The sequence below is a fragment of the Macaca thibetana genome, chromosome 11 (genome assembly GCF_024542745.1).
Source record: "Macaca thibetana thibetana isolate TM-01 chromosome 11, ASM2454274v1, whole genome shotgun sequence".
In the NCBI taxonomy this organism is placed as follows: domain Eukaryota; kingdom Metazoa; phylum Chordata; class Mammalia; order Primates; family Cercopithecidae; genus Macaca; species Macaca thibetana.
The window spans coordinates 36,882,624-36,905,685 of record NC_065588.1 but is presented as its reverse complement, the minus strand read 5'-3'; the positions used below and the strand labels follow the sequence as shown (position 1 = coordinate 36,905,685).

Here is a 23,062-nt window from a genome sequence, read left to right as displayed (position 1 = left end):
TTAGAGACCCTAATATAATGGCTAGCACAGTTACCTTTGTTTATCCTAATCAATTACAACCAAACTCCATTATTTCTATAAGGGGAATCAGAGGGTAGACTCTATTGGGGCATAATTGTGAGTCAGTTTTGCGGGAACTGGTTGAGAGATTCGCTATGATTTCCAAGCTATAATATGCTTCTTTTGGAGTCAGTCATTAATGTATTTATTACATTTGTTTATGTTTTACTTTCCCTGAATGACTAACTTTACATCTATATTAATCAAATAAAATCACCCTTATTAATCAAGTATGTAGCTTTTCTTGTTGTTGCTAATGTTAAATTTACCTTCTTGGTCTTTACACCTTGTTTAAAAAAGTGTAAAGATTATAAACAGTTCAGGGAATATTTCATTTGTACTTCATGAGCAGTTTGACAATTGGTGAAGCCAGGTATTACTAATCCCCATTTTAATGATCAGTAGCCTGAAGCTTAGAGAGATTAAGCTGTCTAAAATCTCAAGGGACTAAATTCAGGTTTTTTGGTTCTTAGTCCAGTGTTTGATGGTACAACCACACTAATATTTATTGATCCTTTTAACTCTGCAGGAATGTTTTCTTTTGATAGTTCATTACTTAGTAATTAGGATCTATCACAAATACAATTACATTATATTTTTATATTGTATTTGATTATTTTGTTTAAGAAGGCAATTAATCCATAGGGAAATAAGTGATTTTTCTCCTTTATAACCAGTCCCTACTATCCTTTATTTAATTAGAAAAAAAAAAAAACCTGGTGCCCTAGAGTATCTGAACTATAATATAAAGCCATCATGTGTAACTCAGTTCAGTACAACTTCAGTTAGACTTAAAACTTTGAGAAGACCCAAAGACCAACTACCTTTGCTAGGAACCAGACACATGACATACATCCTTGAAAGGCCTTGAAAAAAAATCAAAAGAGCATTTTCGAAATATCCTTTCTTCATTTTATTACATCTATATCATTTTTAAAGAGAACTGAATGTGGTCAGGTTACTGTTTATTATAACTTTCAAAGTAGTATCTGAATCTCCTGACTCATTCAAAACAAGTGAGGGGCTAGATGCTAACTCATACATTATTAAACTATTTATTTTTTCATTATATAAACACTAATACTTCCAAAAAAGTTGTGACAGCTTACATAGTCAATAAAGATTTCAACACAATAATAAATGAGATAACATTATGAAGGGAATTAATAATCTAGCCTAGAGCACTGTACCACATTACCTATTAATTGAACAGGAAATTTAGTGAGACTAGCAATGCAAAAAAAAAAAAAAAAAAAAAAAAAAAAGGCAGCCTAATTACATAGCTCTAATCTAACTTAATAAAATAATAATTTTGATAAAATCGAACATTTTTGCTAACATTAAACACTATAGGAATTTTGACTTAATATAAATGAAATTGGGAGAAATAGTAATTTAAAGGGAAGTTTAGAAGAATATCAGATGCATTCTTTACACATGAATCCTTACATGAATTCTGATGTCAAATCACAGCCCAGAGAATCCATTCTGTCAAGGCATAAAGCTGACCGTTCCTAGACAAAATATTTGTAGAGTTTAGAAACTCTAGAGCAGGGGTCCCGAAACCCCAGGCTACAGAGTGGTATGGGTCTGTGGCCTGTTAGGAAGGGGTCTGCACAGCAGGAGGTGAGCGGAGTGCAGGCAAGCATTGCTGCCTGAGCTCCTGTCAGATCAGTGGCAGCATTAGATTCTCACAGGAGCGCAAACTCTATTGTGAACTGCCCATGCAAGTGATGCAGAGGATCTAGATTGTGTGCTTCTCATGAGAATCTAATGCCTGATGATCTGAGGTGGAACAGTTTCATCCCAAAACCATCCTCACCCCATCCGTGGAAAAATTATTTCTCATGAAACCTGTCCCTGGTGCCAAAAATGTTGGGGGCCACTGATTCCCAGTGCAGGATCCCCAGCAGGAGAGGGACAGCCCACTCCTTCAGGCTGTAATTCTACTTCCTATTCAAGATGTGCCTGGGACATAACTAGTAAAATATAATTGTAATTGCTATTCACATTATACATCCACTGCTTTCTAAACTTTTCCCTAAAGATCTTTGAAGCTGATAAAATTAAAATTTCAGTTTACAGTTTTAATTTGCATAGTGAACACAACGTTTGAAAGTAACACAAGTTAAAATAAAGAGCAACCATTAGTGAATTCAGTTTTTTTCCCCTGAAATATAAATGTGAAAACAAAACAAAAAAAAAGTTTGGGCTGATTTGAAGTACTTGGCTACAGAAATAGCAATTGAAATACAAGGGGACTTCAAAAAGTTTGTGGAAAAATATAATTAAGAGATAAAAATAAAAAATATAAACTTTATTCATCAAGTTTAGGATACTTTCATAAGCCATGAGACCAGACATTTAGTCCATCCCTAAAAAACTAAGGATCCCAGAAGTTAACCAGGTAAATGCAGTCTTTTTTACGTTATTAACTGAAGAAAAATGAGTGCCTTTCAAAGATTGCTTAAGATTAGAAAACAAAAAGGAAGCAGAGGTAGCCAAATCAAGACTGTAAGGAGGGACTGGCACGCCTGTCATCCCAGCACTTTGGGAGGCTGAGGCAGGCGGATCACCAAGTCAGGAGTTCAAGACCAGCCTGGCCAACATAGCGAAACCCCGTCTCTACTAAAAATACAAAAATTAGCCAGGTGTGGTGGCAGGTGCCTGTAATCTCAGCTACTCAGCAGACTGAGGCAGGAGAATCATTTGAACCTGGGAGGCGGAGCTTGCAGTGAGCCGAGACCGCACCACTGCACTCCAGCCTGGGTGACAGAGTGAGACTCCACCTCAAAAAAATAAATAAATAAAAATTTAAATTAAAAAGAAAAAGACTGTAAGGAGGATGCCTATAAATTTCTGATTGAAACTCTCCCAAAGTCTCCTTAGTTTGATGAGATGAATGAGCAGGAGCACTGTGGTGGTGGAGACTGACTCTGGAGAAGCTTTTCTACTGCTCTGTGGGGTGATGATGACACATGGGAGCAATGAAAATGCTGCCAGGACTTCATGGAAGCATTTGAGTTCTTGATACCCTCACCCCGATCCCTGCCATTTCTCTATTAATTACTGGAGAATTTGCTCTGTCCTTTTTGTATTAATTATCTGTATGAGTTTACTGTTTTTCTAACTTCCACTGCAGTGTCATTGCTGAAGTAATTTTTTATCACCTATAAACTGATTATTTCCCATAGATTTGCTTGCTGAATTCATTTTAGATCACACTCAAAAGTCACTATGTAATTCACATTCCCCAACTAACTCAATCTGTCAGTAATCATTTTTTACTGTTAATGGGGAATATTTAATTTCCATTCCAATAATATTCATTTTTTTTTTGGTTTTGACACTTTACATTTACTGGTTTATTATAAAGGCTACAATTCGGGAACAAATAGAAGAGATACATAGGGCAAATTATAGGGGTCGGGGGGTGGTGCAGAGCTTCTGTGCCCTCTCTGGGTGCACCACACTCCCTGTACCCCAATGTGCTCACCAAATGGGACGCTCCCTGAATCTCACTGGTGAAGGGTTTTCATAACTCAAATCTCCAGCCCTCCTCTCATCTCCAGAGGCTGGAGAGTGGAACCGTAATTTCCAACTCTCTAATTATTTGGTCTTTCTGGTGACTAGCCCCATCTTGAGGCTGCCTAGGAGCTTCATTCCACACCATCTCATTAACATAAATTCAGGTGTGATCGCACTTTTGATTTTTTAATAGTCTAATAGTTCTTTTACTTGGTACTCTGTTCTATCAACAAAACACAATAAAGAGTATAATTTTGCTGTGAAACAGGTGATAACATATATTTGAGACTAACAAGTTAACCTGTGTTCATTCTTCTTGCATTGTCTAATTTGTAGCCAATATTATGTTCTTAGTTTTTCTGCATTTAGTATCTATTATATATCTGCACTTTAGTGGGCTAACAATTGTAATCAATTTTCTATATGACAAATGGAGATTCATAAACTTGCTTTTCAAGTTTCACACCTTTACTCTTGCTTATTCCTAAGTTAAAAGCCACTGAAATGTCTCTTTAATAATATAACCGAAGCATTTTCAGCAAGTCAACTGACATATAACTAGCTCTTTTAAAGAAAAATTACATTTATATTGATGCTGAGCATGTCTTAATGGGTGCCAATTTCCTAATCAATGCTCATGAATGATTTTCTTTCAACATTACTCTTCTGTAGTTAAGATCTAAGAAATATACACGTTTGGAATAACAGAAGCGTGATTTTTCTTCCATTGCAATTTCCTTTATTTTCTGGAGAAAGACTGTTTCTCGAAATAGATAATTTAGCAAAGCAAAAGCAATTCATAAAAAAAAATTTTCCCTCAAACTAAAAATGTAATTCACATAAAGAACATTAAACTTGAATCAAGAATTATACAATTAAGAAAAACGTTACTGTAATTTTCTATTATTATTACACTTTTAACTATTTATGCTTTTAAACTTAGTTTTCATTGCGTGGGTATGCCTAAATAGTAGGTCCTTAAACAGTAAGAATCAATCATGAGAAATTCAATTTCTACCTGTAAAAATAAAGGGTTAGTCACAATCTTTATAAGACTTCTTCCATTTCTAAGATTTCATTTTATTCTTGTTGAAGGATTAGAGAGGCCAATTCTAAATAGTATCACTTTTAGATTACTAAAAATATTTTTTTTCACTACTGCAAGAAGCATTTTTTTGGTTCCATTTAAACTAAAGGAAGGCTTTGCCTAAAGGCATTTATATTTTCATAGGTGAGGGCTACATTCTGCTTTCAGTAAAGAACACAGAATAAAATAACAGTATTTGTGATTTTTCTTGCATTTAATAACTTCAAAAATTCATTGTGGCCAGGCGCGGTGGCTCACGCCTATAATCCCAGCACTTTGGGGGGCCGAGGCCGGCAGATCGTGAGGTCAGGAGTCCGAGACCAGCTTGGCCAATATGGTGAAACCCCGTCTCCACTAAAAATACAAAAATTAGCTGGGCGTGGTGGCGCATGCCTGAAGTCCCAGCTACTTGGCAGCCTGAGGCGGAAGAATCGCTTGAACCCGGGAGGCGGAGGTTGCAGTGAGCTGAGATCGCGCCATTGCACTCCAGCCTGGGCGACAGAGTGAGACTCTGTCTCAAAAAAAAAAAAAAAAAAAAAAAAAAAAAAAAAAAAAAAAAAAAAAAAAAGTCATTGTGCCAAAGAATTTTTTTCGATAAAATATGGCATTTATTACAAAATCAACAATATTTGGCATTCGTGCACTCCTGCAAAAGTCTCATCCAAATATATCTATGTGAAAACATTTAGCCATGTTCTTGTTCTTCCAGCTGTTTTGGCAAAAATAACTGTTTCTCTCAATATCTTTATTATTCTTTCTACTTACTTCTACTTCTCTCAAGAATTTCCCAGGTATTTAACATCTTCAATGAATTTCAAAGAAATGATGTACTATTTCAGGCTATTTTTAAGAATATGATACAAACTCAGGCCCAACCAGACATATTCTTTTTGGTCTAGATCTTTGCTTATCTTGCAGGTCATTTATCTCTAAACAATTTGTATTATATTATTTTCCCTTTAAGTATAAGTAGGTCACAATATGGAATATATTCACTAGTTTTGTACATACTTTCTTATCACAACTGCCTAACTGTAGTCCATTCATATGTGAGCCGAGAAGACCTTATTATCAATATACTAATAACAAATGTAAACCAACAATTTACAATACACCAGGCAATGTACCAAATGTTGGGGATATGGAGACATAAGGAGAATATTGTTTCCATGGAGTCTGATGGTGAATATTGCTTAAAATAATTTAAAATATTTTAATTACTTTCATCCCTAATATTCATTAACTTCAGCATAAGCCACAATTTCTTTTTTATTAAAATATTCAAAGAACTTTTATTGAACAGAATATCTGTTCAAATTTTCGACCAAATGTTTTCCCATTAATTTTCCAATCACTATGCCAACAAAATCTCTATGCTTATTCCAATCACCTGAACTGGCCATTTACAACATAATCTTTGTTAAAAACTATCACCAAAACATACTTTCTGGTGGGAGGGGGATTGGCAGTGCTGCAAGATATGAAAATACCTAGACTTAGGACCAGGCATGTTTTCTAAGGCATAAAGAAGTTGGTTTTCATTGGAAATGAAGCCCATGTTCAGAGAAGCTGACACTGTTGATTCTGGATGTCTCTAGTTAAGGTATACTTTAGGTCCAGCTACACCTCGACTCCATCCTTCTCAGCATTTGCTTATACAGCCTTCAGGTATGTGATATTACATCATTGCATAAAATCCCCCTTTTGCCTAAGTTAGTTTGAGACACATTTTCATCATTGAAAAACAAGATCGACTACTACAGAATTTCTTACATTTGATATGTACATTAAACATAACAAGTCCCTGAAAGTCTATTAATTTGATGGTGTGACAAATAACAATGTCTTTGTATTAACAAATTAATTAACGTGCTTTTATTCAACATATATTTATTGAACATCTACTGTGTTCAAGGCACTGTGCTAGACACTAGGAATACAAAGATGAACAAAGCAGATTGTTGCCCTCCATAATCTTCAATCTTACACAGAAGACTGTACTAGTTAATATTTATTTTTGCTTGACAGAGATAGGAAGGAAGCAAAAGTATCTAAAGCATCCTCAGGGAAACTAAAAATTATTCTTTTTCCTTTCACAATGATTATCGATACATAAGTTATACATATTATGGGGGTACATGTGATAATTTGATGCCTATATACAATGTGTGATGATCAAATCAGGATAATTGGGATACCCATCACCTCAAATATTTATGTTTTCTTTTGTGTTGGGAACATAGCAATTCTTCTCTTCTATCTATTTTGAAGTATACAGTAAATTATTGTTAACTGCAATTTCCTATTTTATTATTGAATACTGAACTTATTTTTTTTCTACCTGCTATCAACAATACATATTTTAGAGGAACCAATAACGAGCTAATTAATATGAATTTATTGAAAACTTATTCCTCAAGATACTCGGTGATATTTCAGCAGGGTACATGCAACAAACATCTTGTAAAATGTACATATTTCCTCAAATGGCACTTTATTCTCTATTTGCCAGTCGCATTTTCCATACTCAAGCAAAGTGACCTTTTTAACTTAGATTAGGGTTTATGAGTGGCTTATTTTTCAAATTATACTTGACTTTCTCCTAATTAAAAATATCTTTTTATTTATTTGTTTCTCTTTAAAAAATTTGTACAAATTTATAGAGCAATGAATACTTTTGTCACATGTTTACAATTCACAGTGATCAAATCAGGGCATTTGAGGCATCAATCCTATGTGGAATAGGAGTGGTGACAGCTGGCGTCCTTGTTCTAGTTTTTAAGAAAAAGGCTTTCAGATTTTCCTCTTTGAATATGATGTTAGCTATGGGTTTGTCATATATGGCCTTTATTATGTTGAGGTACATTCCTTCTATGCCTAGTTTGTTGAGAGTTGATGTCATAAAGGGGTATTAACTTTTGTCAAATTTTTTTTCATCATCTGTTGGTATTATCATATGGTTTTTGTCCCCCATTCTATTAATGTGATGTGTCACCTCTATAGATTTGCATATGTTGAATAATCCTTGCATACCTAGTATAAATCCCACTTCATCAAGGTGTATGATGTTTTTGTTATGCTTTTGGATTTATTTTGCTAGCATTTTGTTGAGGATTTTTGTGTCCATGTTCCTTAGACATATGAGAGATTTCTTGTTTTTGTGTTCTTGTCTGGTTTTGGTATCGGGTCGTTGCTGGCCTCATAAAATGAGATAGGGAGAATACTCTCATCTTCAATTTGTTGGAATGGTTTCAGAAAGGTAGTTATTATTTCTTCTTTGTGTGTATGATTGAATTCAACAGTGAATCCTTCTGGTCTAGGGTTTTTCCATGTTGAGAAACTTTTTATTACTGATTCAATCTTGCTACTTGTTATTGGTCTGTTTAGGTTTTATACTTCCTGATTTAACCTTGGTAGGTTGTATGTTTCTAGGAATTTATCAGTTTCCAGTTTTTCAGTGTATAGTTGTTCATAATAGTTCTCTGATGATCTTCCGTATTTCTGTGGTGTCTGTTGTAGTGTATCCTTTTTCATGTCTTATTTTGTTTATTTAGGTCTTTCTTCTTGATTAGTCTAGCTGCAGATTTATCCATTTTGTTTATATTTTTGAATAACCAACTTTTTGTTTTGCTGATCCTTTGTATTGTTTATTTAGTCCCTATTTCATTTAGTTCTGGTCTCATTTTTATTATTTTTTTTCATGTGCTAGTTTTGGATTTGGTTTGTTCTTGTTCTTCTAGTTCCTTTAGGTGCATTGTTAGATTGTGAATTTTTCTGCTTTTTTGGTGTTGGCATTTATTGCTATAAAATTCTCTCTTAGCATTGCTTTTGCTGTACCCTATAGGTTTTGGTATGCTGTGTTTTTATTTTCATTTGTTTCAAAACCTTTTTATTTTCATCTTAATTTCTTCGTTGGCTCAATGTTAATTCAGGAGCTTGTTGTTTACTTTTCAGTGTTCCTCTTGGTATTGATTTCTAGTTTTATTCCATTGTGGTCTGAGAAGATACTTGATATAATTTCAATTTTTTAAAAAATGTATGAGGCTTGTTTTGCTGCCTCACATATGATCTATCCTGGAGAATTTTCCACAGACTTATGATAAGAATGTATATTCTGTCATCATTGGATAGCATGTTGTGTAAATGTCTATTATGTCCATTTGGTCTAAAGACTAGTTTAAATCCAATGTTTCTTTGCTGATTTTCTGTCTAGATAATCTGCCTAATGCTGAGAGTGGGGTGTTAAAGTCTCCCACTATTATTCTTTATAGCCTCTCTCTCTTTAGATCTAGTAACATTTTCTTTATGAATCTGGCTAATCCAGTGCTGAGTACATGTATATATAGAATTGTTATACTCTCTCACTGAATTCATTCCTTTATGATTATATAATGACCTCCTTTGTCTTTTTTTTAAACTGTTTTTCACTTAAAGTCCATTTTACCTGATATAAATGTAGTTATTCCTGCTTGCTTTTGGTTTCCTTTTATGTGGAATACTTTTTGCCATTCCTTTACTTTCAGTTTATATGTGTCTTCACTGGTAAGGTGAGCTTCTTATTAGTAGCATATAGTTGGTTCATGTTTTCTTATCTATTCAGCCAGTCTATAACTTTTAAGTGTAGACTTTAGTTCATTTATGTTTAAGATTGTTATTGATATGCGAGGCTTTGTTCTTGTCATATTTTTGTTTTCTGGTTGTTGTATATATTCCTTGTCCCTTTCTTTTTCTCTTATTGATTCTCTTTGTGGTTTGGTGGATTTCTGCAGTGGCACTGTTTGAGTGTTATCTCTTCCTCCTTTGTATTATTATTTTAACCAGTGATTTTACATTTTTACTTGTTTTTATGCTGGTGAATGTTGTTCTCTTGCTTTCTGGTTTAGGACTCCTGTGAGCATTTCTTGGAGGACTGGTCTAGTAAGGTTATGAATTCCATCAGCATTTGCTTGACTGGGAAAGACTTTATTTCTATGTCATTTATGAAGGATAATTTTGCTGGATATAGCATTTTTGACTGACTTTTTTTCAGCACTTCGAATAGATCATCCAATTCTCTTCTTGCCTGTAAGGGTTCAACTGAGAAATCTGTATTTAGTCTAATGGGGTTTCCTTTATAGATGACTAGATACTTTTCTCTTGCTGTTTTTAGGATTGGCTTTTTATCCATAGCTTTAGATAGTCATACTATAATGTGCCATGGAGACACATTTGCATTTTATCTACCTGGGGATTGCTGAGCCTCTTTTATCTGAATGTCTAAACCTTTTGCTAGATTTGGGAAATTTTCATCTATCATTTTGTTAAACAGGATTTCTAATCTTTTTGTTGTTGTTTCTTCACCCTTGGGGATGCCTGTAACTTGACTATCCAATGGTTTTATGTTGTCCCAAATGTCATGATGACTTTGCTCATTCTTTTTAAATTTTTTTTCTATGTTTTTGTCTGACTGCATTATTTCAAAGATCTATCTTCAAATTCTGAGATTATTTATTCTGCCTGATCTAGCTTCCAGTTTTGATGCTTTAAAATGTATTTTGTTTTTCCTTCAATAAGTGCTTCAGTTCCAGAATTTCTATTTGTTTTTTCCTAAATAAAAAAATCTCTCTTTGGTAAATTTCTCATTCATATCCTGGATTGTTTTTTTCTGATTTCTTTGTATCATTTTTCAGATTTCTCTTGTGTTTCACTGAGCTTTTGAAAATATATTATTTGCCTGAAATAGTGAATTTCGTTTTGATTAAGATCTATTACTAAAGAATTATGCTGTTCCTCTGGCAGTGTCATATTTCCTTGCTTTTTCATGCTTCATGTGTCCTTGCATTGATATCTGCACATATGGTGTAACTGTTGCTTCTTCCTATTTTTGAATTTACTTTTGTAGGGGATAACTTTTCCTAAAGATATTTCCATGGTGTTGTTTGGGTAGGGTACTTTGACTTTGATTCTAAGTGTGTCTCTGTATAATTTCTTTTGCTACATACAGCATTAGTGATGCCTGTCATTTTTTGGTGGATTAGGGTGTGGTTATTAGTGGAGGCTGTGGTGAAGTTATGCTGAGCACTAGGATATCAGGCAGGCCAGTGTTCAGGCCACAGTGCTGGCAGCAGTGGGCTAAGCTTGCCTATCTTTGTTCCACTGGGTGGTATACACAGGTACCTTTGTTTGCAGTTACTGGCAGGCTGATTCTTGAACCTCCAGATGTCTTGCTCAGATTCCAGTAGTGGCAGCAGTGGACCAAGTGGGTGGTCAGATAAGTGGGCACTGGGCAGCTGGTGTGGCATGGAGGATGGCAATAGCAATGGCAGAACAATTCTTTGGGTCTCAGTTGGTGTGCATTGATGTTGGTGGTAGCAGCAATGGGCTGGGCAGGCCCATTTCCAGGCTCACAGATGGCACTTGCAGATAAGTGCCAGCTGAAGTGGTAGCAGCTGGGAGTTTAAAGCCAACTTCAGGTCGCTAGTAGGAGTGCTCAGGTTCCAGAGTGGTAAATTGGGTTAGGCCATCCCCAAGGCCACAGGCTATTTGTTCTGTCTTGCAAGTGCAATGCCGCACTGGATGGCCTTTTGCTCAGTACCCCGAATGGTGAAAGCAAGCGCCAACCATTGTGGGGGTAGGGTAATCCTCAGGTACCAGGTGGAATGCTCTGGGGAGAGGCAGTAGCAGCCATGCTGAGACCCTGCCATTGGCGAGGGTGGGGTTATCTCAGTGGCTACAGCTGGGAGAAAACACAGGTCTATCCCACACTCCACCACTAGCAGTGGTAGCCTGAGCCTAGCTCAGGCCCTAGCCCTGGCTACAGGAGTGTCCACCCAGCTGGCATCTATGTCTCAGTGGCAACTTGCATCCTGCTTGTGTCTCAGTCTCTGTCCTGGCAGTGCTTGCTACCTGGCACTGGCCACTACAGCCCACACCTCACTTGCTTCTTAGCCTTGGCTGCAGGAACATTCTCGGCTTGCTCCTCAGTCCCATCAGGGACAGCCCAAGTTTCCCTAACACCTCAGACTCAACGCTGCTGCACCCCAGGACAACATGCAGTCTGTCAAAAGCTAGGTTTACAAATGGCAAATTGCTGTAGCCACTTAGGTCTCAGAAAGGGTGTGGGACCCAGTGCAAGCTCCCTCCCTGGAGCAGTTCCTTCCCACAGTCTATTGGCAGCTCCCTATGATAGTTTCAGGGGTTGAGAAGAATAAAGGGTTCTCCTATAGCCAGGACTGCATAATTCTATAATAGAGATGTGGGCCATTGGATGTCTCTTGCTCACCTACTCCCTGGGCTGGGAAGTCACTTCCAGCTTCCAGCTGATTCTGGGCAGGCAGACTGTCTCTCTCTCCCTTCTCCTTCCTGCTTTTGGTGTTTTCTGTCACTTCCCTGTTGAATTCCACCACTCTCTCTCAGATAATGTATTCAATATGTGACTGTCTATACACTATTTTGGTTTTTAAAATGGAGGAGGTGGGCATGAAGTGCTTTAGTCCGCCATCTTGAGGCCCCCCTCCAATCTCCTAATCAGTAGCACCTGAATAAAAATTAACATGCAACTTTGTACTGGCCCCATTATATACATTTTAGTTAAAAGGAAAGGGAGATAAACAATCTAATGAATATAGGGGTTCCAAAATATCACTGAATATATAAATGCATTGACTGTAAAAGTTTATGCAAAGTGCCAAGAAAATTTAGCAAAATTATGGTGATGTGAAAGAGAAACTAACATCCTAATCCTGAACAAAGGCGCTTTAGTAATAGTGTAACGTCCATCTTAAAAGTGAGGATATCATAGTCTTCTGGAGAGGATTAAGTGAGGTAATACTTAAATGATTATCTCAACACCAAACACGTAAGTGGCTTCCTTTCGAATTGTGTTCATTAAATACATGTATCTTTTTTAGTCTGAACCTCCAAAGTTTACAGTCAACACAATTATTTTATAACAACAATGAATAAACCATTATACAAATACTTAGTTTAAAAACTATCCTGTGTATCCTTTGATTTCTTCATTGATGTCCTCTCCTGATTTGGGTTAGAGCCCAATTTATATGCACTTATTGTACGTAGTGTATACCGTTATATTTCACAGAAAGTTTGCTCCTTTCTCTTTCTCTTTCTCTTTCTTTCTTTTTTTTTTTTTTTATTATACTTTAAGTTCTAGGGTACATGTGCACAACGTGCAGATTTGTTACATAAGTATACATGTGCCATGTTGGTGTGCTGCACCCATTAACTCGTCATTTACATTAGGTATATCTCCTAATGCAATCCCTCCCTGCCACCTCCCCACAAGAGGACCTGGTGTGTGATGTTCCCCTTCCTGTGTCCAAGTGATCTCATTGTTCAATTCCCACCTATGAGTGAGAACATGCGGTGTTTGGTTTTCTGTTCTTGCAATAGTTTGCTGAGAATGATGGTTTCCAGCTGCATCCATGTCCCTACAAAGGACACAAACTCATCCTTTTTTATGGCTTCATAGTATTCCATGGTGTATATGTGCCACATTTTCTTAATCCAGTCTGTCACTGATGGATATTTGGGTTGATTCCAAGTCTTTGCTATTGTGAATAGTGCCGCAATAGACATACATGTGCATGTGTCTTTATAGCAGCATGACTTATAATCCTTTGGGTATATACCCAGTAATGGGATGGCTGGGTCAAATGCTATTTCTAGTTCTAGATGCTTGAGGAATCGCCACACTGTTTTCCACAATGGTTTAACTAGTTTACAGTCCCACCAATAGTGTCAAAGTGTTCCTCTTTCTCCACATCCTCTCCAGCACCTGTTGTTTCCTGATTTTTTAATGATTGCCATTCTAACTGGTGTGAGATGGTATCTCATTGTGGTTTTGATTTGCATTTCTCTGATGGCCAGTGATGATGAGCATTTTTTCATGTGTCTGTTGGCTGTATGAATGTCTTGTTTTGAGAAGTATCTGTTCATATCCTTTGCACACTTTTTGATGGGGTTGTTGTTGTTTTTTTTTTCTTGTAAATTTGATTGAGTTCTTTATAGGTTCTGGATATTAGCCCTTTGTCAGATGAGTAGATTGCAAAAATTTTCTCCCATTCTGTAGGTTGCCTGTTGACTCTGATGGTAGTTTCTCTCTTTTTCAATAGACTGTTTTACCCATGGCAACAGGGAAAAATCTTCCCTTTGCATAACCATTGTACATAAAAGAGGCTTAATAAATATTTACTAATTAACAAATTAGTGTGTTCCCTAACCTCAAGAGATTTATAATTATGGAGGATTATATACACATATATTACATGAAAATAATATCACTGCATATATTAAAGTGTACCATAATATCTGATTTATTATATATATATCTGTATACATATTATATGTATTATAATATATACATATGACATATATACATATGCAATATATATACATATATACTATATATGCATATATATGATTATATATTATCATATATGTGTATATACCTGTATATGTATGTATATATACACCTGTATACATATACATGTATGTGTATGTGTGTGTGTATATATATACCTGTTCATCCACCAAAATATAAATTCTGATGAAAAGGTTCACATCTTATTTATCCTTGTATCCCTCAATGTCTGGCCTAGTGCCTAGCATATGTGTAGAATTTCCTCATCTGGTTCTTTAGGAAACTTCTCCAACTTGTGTGTGTGTGTGCGTGTCTGTGTGTAAATAGCACTTAGAATTTCAGAAGACACTGCTACTAGCCTGTGCTCAGAAGCTTAATGCAAGAGATTAAAGTGCTAGCTAAAAAAAATCACTTGAAAAGAATATTCATATAACTCAGACAACCCTTGAGATAAATGATCCCTGCTTCTGTGTGTGGGATTGACTGGAATACAGATATTTTAGAAATGATCATATTGGCAGTAAAACAACACAATTTCAGGCATAATAGCATATGGGCTTTGGCTAGTAAACTAGAAAGTAATAGACTGGCCTGAGAAATATGGTCAACAGTAGCAGAAAAACAAGTTTGTAGGCTAGATGGAAGAATAAAAAGAATGTTAATTTTAAGCTTGTAATGTGGCAACTTGAAATTATCTTTTCCGCTAAGAAACCATGTAATTATCTGAAGGTCAATCAGAATGGTCATATTAAGCCAAGTCCTTCCTACAAATATTCCTGGGTATGGTACTTTCTATCAACCCATAATGACAGCTGTCATTTAAAAATGCAAAACTGCACTACACAATTATACTAAGTGCTTGCAAGTATGAATAATTGCATAAGAATATGGTGATTTAAGGGTAGGTAAGTCTGAAAGCAGAAGAGAGACCAAATGACTTGTAATGGTATTCTTTATCCTCATTGAGACACTGCTATTATCATTTTTAATGGGCAAAAACAACATAAGCTATTTTTATAAAGATAATATCATATTCACATTTGCCATAGTCTGGTAAATTCTCTTTTTTGAAAGGAATTAAAGTTCTTATTCTCCACTTTTACTGTGCATCAGTATTATTTTCCAGCCAGCTCCCCATAGCCTCATACGTTAACCAAGTCAGGGCCAGAACTCAATTTATAGGAAACCCAAAACTAGGACATAAAATAAATTGTATGCTCATAATAATTTTATAGAATATATTTATTTAGTGGTAAGAATCTTTAAATTTTATACTAAAATTTTCCTTCTGTGGAAGATGATCATCATCTTATTTATCATCATTTATTCATCATCACTTCAAAGCACTTTAAAAGATTATAGTAAAAGTCATTTCCTCAGTTTCAAGCAAAGGGACAAATTGTAGTTGTTTTCTATTGTTCTTGTCTATTTGTTCTGGAGCTTGGGTGCCCTCATACTGATCTATTTGTTTTATTACTGGTTCATCTAATTCACTTATTGGCTGCCTATCCACCCAGTTCTTCAATAGATTCTTCTGCTTGTCACTCAGCGGCTCTCCTTGCCAACTGATATATCATCTTCCATCTGTTTAAATTCCTATGTTCTTTCTGGCACAGCTCCGCCTCCAGATTCCCTCCCAGCCACCTACCTTGCTGCCCTTCCATCTGCTATCATGACTAGTATCTTTTCTAACCTATTCCCAACCTAAATTGTCATCAATTTGCCACTTGAGTTTATCAAAAGTTTATTTCTCAAAGGGCTGTTACGATTGCAGTAATAACTTATAATGCAATCTAGGAGTAGAAAGGGTGAAAGGGTGTTAACGGCCATAAAATCAAACATGCATTTAATATTTGAATTATTCAACCCCTTGAAATCATTTACTGTTCTCTTCTTTCAGTGATGGTGTTTTAAAATAATGGAGTGCACCACCAAAAGATACTATCTTGTGATACATATTCTTCAGGGCACGGTTTTCTGTGTGGTCCAGTTCTTGTCAGTCTTCTAGTTAACTGCATTTGGTTCATTGTTCTAAAATTTTTCATTCACTGATTAACAATCTCTCCTTGGACACTATTCTCAAGAGAGTTCAATTCAATTTTGTGACTTAATGTAGCAGAATTTCTTTTTGTTAGGATGTGTCCTGTAGTTGCTCATCAGATATTAAAGACATTATGTAAACAACACTAGCATTTGGTAGTTACACTTTCAAAATTTCTACATTCAAGTAGTATAAAGATAGCATTTTCCCTCAGCATTGATTTAGTTGTTTGACAAAGTAAATGCTTGTTTTCATGCAATAGATATGACATACTACAAGTTAAAACAATCTCAGGAAAATATTTAAAACTTTAGACTTATGTATCTTGACATAAGACTGAAAACTTCTAATTGCCCATTCATATTTCTAGAGGATATATATACTCTCTCTCTATCAACCACGACTTGGAAAATAGTTAAGCTTATTTTTATAAGAGATTCACTCAGAATTTATCCTTAAATTCAAAATAAGATAACAGTTGAGTAAAAAGGTAATGATTTTTTTTTTTTAAGGAAAAAGACTTGGCTAATTTATTTCATGTCCTGGGAATATACTATTTCTATTTATGTTAGTTTGCATTAAAATTTAGAAGATTTTTAATGTAGGTTTTATTATTTAGGTTTGGTAAGGAAAACAGATCTGGAGACAACTGTCATTGTAAAGATAACTTGTTGACCAAGTCCTGTGGCTCATGCCTGTAATCTCAGCACTTTGGGAGGCTAAGGCAGGCGGATCACCTGAGGCCAGGAGTTCGAGACCAGCCTGGCCAATATGGTGAAACCCCGTCTCTACTGAAAAATACAAAAACTAGCCAGATGTGGTGGTGCATGCCTGTAATCCCAGCTACTCGGGAGGTTGAGGCAGGAGAATCGCTTGAACTTGGGAGGCGGAGGTTGCAGTGAGCCGAGATCGCTCCATTGCACTCCAGGAGGTTGCAATGAGCCAAGATTGCACGATTGGACTCCAGCCTGGGTGACAGAATGAAACTCGGTCTCAAAAAATAAATAAATAAATAAATAAATCACTTGTTAAACCCACAGACCACCAGAGCAAAGGGCACAGCACACCATGAGGAGCAACATGGAGGAGAAGAACTGAGGCTGGTCAGGACGCAGAGGGAGACAGGGGAACGGTGTGGTTTTCACCAGAATGAACAGGAGCAGATCAGTGTTCAGGATTAGCTAGTTCGAAAAATTTCATTTGTCACTTGTCTGGTATGTGTCCCCTAGGTGATTAGCCAAGTGGATACTGGCCCAGAGTGTGAGAACCCAGATAAGGAAGGTGGTTGTAGTGGTGGGGCTCTGGATTGGTTGGTTTGCATTTGAAAAGTGTACTCAGGGGCAAGTTGTATACTAACTCCGGTAATCAACTAACACCTAGGAAGGGTAGTCCGTCCAGGGTCGGCAAAGCTAAAGTATCAGAATACAGAAAATAAAAGACATGGTTAATACAAGACAGTTATGCATCACTTAACTACAAGGATACATTCTGAGAAATGCACAGTTAGGTGATTTTGACTGTGGGAACATCACAAAGTGTACTTATGCAAACCTAGATGGTCTAGCCTACTACACATGTAGGCTATATGGCATAGCCTATTGTTCCTCGGCTGCAAACATGAACAGCACGTTACTGTACTGAATACTATAGGCGAGTAAAACACAGTGGTAAGTATTTGTGTATCTAAACATAGAAAAAAGGTAATGTGTTTGCTCCATGTCATTACAAGGGGCTACCATATCACTAGGCAACAGGAAATTTTCTGCTCCATTATAATCTCATGGGGCCACTGTCAGATATGCAATCAAAAAGTATTTATGTGGTGCATGACTATTTAATTTAGGATTAGCAGCTATTAAAAAGAAATGCTGAGAATTTATCTGATTCAGGAGTCAGATACTTCTTTATCATTAAATGCCTCCAGTGAGATTAAATAATGTCTGTGGGTGTTCACTGCCTATTAAATCAAATCTAAACATGTTATTCTGGTGGCTAAGTTCCTAATAACCTGCCCCCACCTTGTTTATTCTCAACTACAACACCCATCCAATCCCTCTGTTTCAGTACTGACATTAAAATATATATTATTAATTTTAGCCTCTGTACCTTTATGCATATTCTTCCTCCATGTGCCATTTAAAAAATGTTGTGCATAATTCTTCATTTCTCCTATGACAGAAAAAGGTTTTATCAAATATTTTTGGGTGACCCTATGCTGTACCTTTTTCCCCCCGCATTTGACTTGTTTGTTCCCATTGAAAGCACAGGCCCATCTTCTTTTGCTTCTGCAAGACCAGAGTACCTAGCAAAATCAAACAAGAGGATCCTTAATAAATGCTTCCTTATTGCACTGAGTTGCCTTGTGAGAAGAAAGAGATTGATGAATAATGAAAATGGAGTAAAAGGTATATTTACAATAAGAGGGAACAAATTGGTGAAGTATCCGTAAAGCTATATTAAACCGAGGCACTCCTCAGAGTCAACCCTTAAGAGCAAATCTGAAAGAAAGATGTTTCAGATGCTAATTACTCAGGGAAAAAAATTTTGAGGGGGAACCAATTTAATCATTTTTCTTGAATTGGAGAGAAAAGAAGATACTTCCCAACAATCACTCTTTGTGGTAGATTCATACTTGAAAAAGTCTTCTGTGAATTTCACAAAGCTTGCAACTCATCGAGACGGTTTACTGAAGCACCCTATGAGAAACTTTCTTGTTGTCTAAACAGAAGCTCTGATTTACTTAATTTTCATATGAGCTTGCTTTATTGAAAATGGGTATATTACCTCTCTTCGAATACTTGTAGGCCTCCTAATCATCCATAAGTAATCTGTAACTACCACAATCCTAAGTAAATATAGTATATGCATTTACTTATATATGTAAATGTATACTTTTATACATATATGTAAATGTGTATATATTTACTTATATATGTAAATGTATATGCATAAGTAAATATATGTACTATATATTTATAGTAATATGGTAAATATATGTACTATATATTTATAGTAATATGGTAAATATATGTACTATATATTTATAGTAATATAGTAAATATATGTACTATATAGTATAGATATTTGCATATATAGTATATATAGTAAATATATACTATACTATATATTAACTTATATATATTTCATATATAGTGTATATATATTTCATATATATTTCATATATACTTCAAATATATATATGAAATATATATATATTTCATATAATATGTGACTACCACTTAGGATTATGGTAGTTACAGATCACTTATGGTAGTTACTAAGTAGAAAACTAGATAGATAGGTAGATAGATAAAGAGTATATACATACTATACTCTCTCCCTCTATATATATAGAGAGAGATTTCTACTTCAATTTATTACAAGTACAAATCTATTTTAGCTATATCAGTATTTATTCCCTATAAGGAATATTACAGCTTTCTATTTTAAAATATTGTCAATTATTTCTCACTCTACTAAGTCACTTTTAAAATTTATTTTTAAAGAAATTATAAACCCTTATATTAGTAAATCTGTTACTTCAGAATTTTTTATACATTGATTTTAAGAATCACTAATAATGTATATCAACTAAAATTAAAGTACATTTTTCTTTCAAAATCTTATGTTTGATGTTTCACTACTCTAATTCCATTTGCCCTGTTTCCTTTTTAATATATGTTTTTGTAATATATTCAGTCTCCATTTCCAATTATATCTAACACAATTATATGCTGCCATAACAATCACTATCTAAACTCATTTTGGTGCCTCATATATATCAAAGAAGATATTTAAAAATTCTCATCAATTTTTTGTTGGTTCCTCCCAATTGGTAGCCTATAAAAATCAATGATAACCACTGTGGGAAGCAGGAACTGAGCACATCTTATTCCAGATTTCCCTTACATGATCCGGAAACTACTGTTTATCTGAACATTATGTCTTTTAAATGAGATTGACTAATGACTTGGGTTGAGACTAGAAAGAAGACAGAGAGGTTCAGATAAGTACAAGGGCAGTGCTTCTTGAATCCCTTTGTTGATACACTCTCCCCTTGTTAGGCCATTAATTCTACTGCTATGATCTTGTCATCCAGCACGGGAGCTTTTATTCTCCTACTGTCAACTCAGCCAGATCCAACAAGTAGCACTGCCATTCTACTTATTACTCAGAATTTAGTGTGTGTCATTAGGCAATAAATATCTTTAAGTTTCTGCCCCCCTCCATTCTTTCTCATTTTCTTCTAGATTCCATTTTATTAGCTGTTAATCAGCCACCTCAGCCAGGAGGCATTTGAGCAGAACTGAACACCATGACTCAGCATCAAGAGACCTCTAAGATATGTAGGTAGTAATTTCTTCTTCCTTTATTCCCCTCCCTAAGGAAAAACTTCAGGTGTGAGTTTCCTCTTATACCTAAACTAGATCAGTTTTGAAGATTTAAACCGTTCTGTAATGCTGGGAGGTCTGTGCACAAGGCCTGGGCAACAGGAAACCCAAATAATATAGCAACATTGTAGCAGAATTGAAATGCACTGTGAAATGGCTGAAAAGTAGTTTTCCTGTGCTCTTATTATCATCATTGCTCCAAATTTCTTTCTTTTTGTAAAAAATAAAGTGATGCTTTGTTTTCCCCCCAAAATACTTGTCTTTATCTATTATCGGTCTTGATAGATGATTTAGCAAGCATGCTTTTGAAAACAGTATCAATAAACATACACGAGGAAATAGATACACCTATATACTACAGTGCATATATTATTTTTATACACTATGAATTATAGTATATATGTATGTATGTGTGTGCATATATATTCACTAGTAATATAAATTCACTGTTGAAAAGTATCCTTAAAAAATTTTACTTATCTAGTGTCTCTTGCTTTATATTTATTAATTCTGTTTTCTCATCCTAAAGAAATGTTCAGGAATTAATCATTTGCCATGATATTTAAGCAAGCAACTTTAATTAACAAAGACTTCTGACAAATATACTCGTATAGTACTGTGTTTTTCAGTTTTACAGAGTTTTTGTAAATTTTACTTGGATCTTATGTAGTGGGTCCTATAATTGTATAAGGTTAATTTTTAAAACACCAAGAAAAAACTCTTTTTTGGGTAAATTTCACAACATGTCGTCTATCCATACATTTTGGAGTAAGGCATTCCTGACAAGAGGAAAAAAAAAAAACCAAACCACCACAGGTAGAAGTCAAATGGTTTTGTTTGACAGCAAGGTCTTCCCTCAAGGACATGCTAGTCCAAATTGTTTTAATTCCATCTGCTCAGTTTGTATGCAACACAGTATTTGAGTTTGAGTACCTCAGTGCTCTCCTCTGCTTCTGGGAGAAGGATTGAGCATTTCTGGTGTCTACCCACATCTTTTACTAGAATTTGAAAATGTTGACATTAAGGAAATAATCTGAGCCAACGCGACGCCACAGCCGTGCTAAAACTTCTCCACAAGGAGGTAATTTCCACTTATCAATTCAGCTCATTCTCCTGCTGCCCCTCCCCAGTTTGCAGTCTTCTACACATTCAAGCTCTAGTACATTCTTGAAAAGCTTTTGCATGCAAAATAAAATACCCTATGGTCCAATACTATCAAATATAGAAAGTCACCTCTCATTTAACATAACAATTGAGAGTCCTGATGCTGGCGTTGCAATACTAAGGTCTGAGTCAACCTTACTAATATGGCATCACCACTATCCTAACTCAGCATATTGTAGTTTACAATTACCCAACCTATAAAAAAAAAACCTTGGACTTACCTTATGTGTTGACTTATCTGTCGTCCTGGGTATAATATCTATTGCAAATTGTCCATTTGAATAAATACAGCAACAGTTATACCACAATACGACTCTCCTGCAGCAGAAAGCAAGTTAAAAGGACTTCATGCTGTGACCTCACAGGCAGGCACAGCCGCTCCCATCTTTCAGCCAACCTGAGGAGAGCAGGTTAGATGACAGAAAAGCCGGCTCTCTACATAGCAATACTTTCAAATAAAGCATTCCATGCTGTGAGCTGGGAGATTTACATCTTCCAAATTTGGCTGGCCCGAGTCAATGCTGCTTCTATGCCTGAAAATATTAAGCATTTCACTGCAGTCACTTAATGCAAGAAACTATCTGAGGCGACTTCACAAACCCTGTCATTCTGTTCGGAGACTAAAGAATGAGCGCTACATGCATAATTCATGCATTAAAATCTTCAATGCTCTTCCTGTAGTTGCTGTTCTATCCAGTAATGGGCTATCGATCACCTCACCGCCAAGACAATTGGAGCTCCACGATTGGTTTATTTCCACAAATAAAATTACAACCTAAATCACAGGCAGAAGCCTCCAACCCTGCAACATCCACTCGGGGAAAACATTCACATAGAGGAGATGACATTTGCATACTGCAGAATGTTTAAACTGGACTCCTTCTTTGGCAGAAATGCTACAGCATCTGCTGTCTTTTATTCAAAAGATATACTTTCTACAAGTTTAGGCTGAATATTTTACATTATAAGTGAGATATATGGAATTGGCTTTTTGCTATCATTTCTGGAACATCAATAAAGCTAAATGAAAATTAAGAAAATAAATAAATGACAGAAAGAGAAAATAATATGTGGCTATAAAATATAGAGATTTTTACCTGGGCTCATTTGAATAACCTTTTTTAGAAAATTTTAATTTACAAATAATTAAATTTTCATTTCAAAAACGTGGAAGGAGTTTCTCTCTTAAAAATCATCAATATGGGTACATGTGTTCATCAAAATTTTTTTTTGTAACATAAGCACCTTTACTCTAGGTATGTCAGTGGTTCTGAGAGCTCTTGCTCTTAGAATTTAAGCTTCTAAGAACACAAGATTGTTTTCATTGCCTGAAAAAAAAAATAGGCTTTAAAACAAAATATACATTTAATTTTGCTAATATTCATCAAGGGAAAACAAAGGTAGCATTTTAAAATGTCATAACAGTATTT

General features: G+C 35.5%; 1 protein-coding gene across 6 annotated transcripts in view; it reads right to left on the bottom strand.

Moving 5' to 3' along the window:
- The window catches only part of CNTN1 (contactin 1), a 392,585-nt gene that overhangs the window by 233,177 nt on the left and 136,346 nt on the right, over window positions 1-23,062 (bottom strand). The window contains exon 1 of one of the 6 annotated variants that reach the window (XM_050748444.1): window positions 21,854-22,627. The exons of 4 other annotated variants lie outside the window; for them this stretch is intronic. The gene's annotated coding sequence lies outside the window, so the exon portion shown is untranslated. Of the gene's footprint in view, window positions 1-21,853; window positions 22,628-23,062 lie in introns of those variants that run through there. One more of the 6 variants, XM_050748439.1, reaches the window with a different exon arrangement.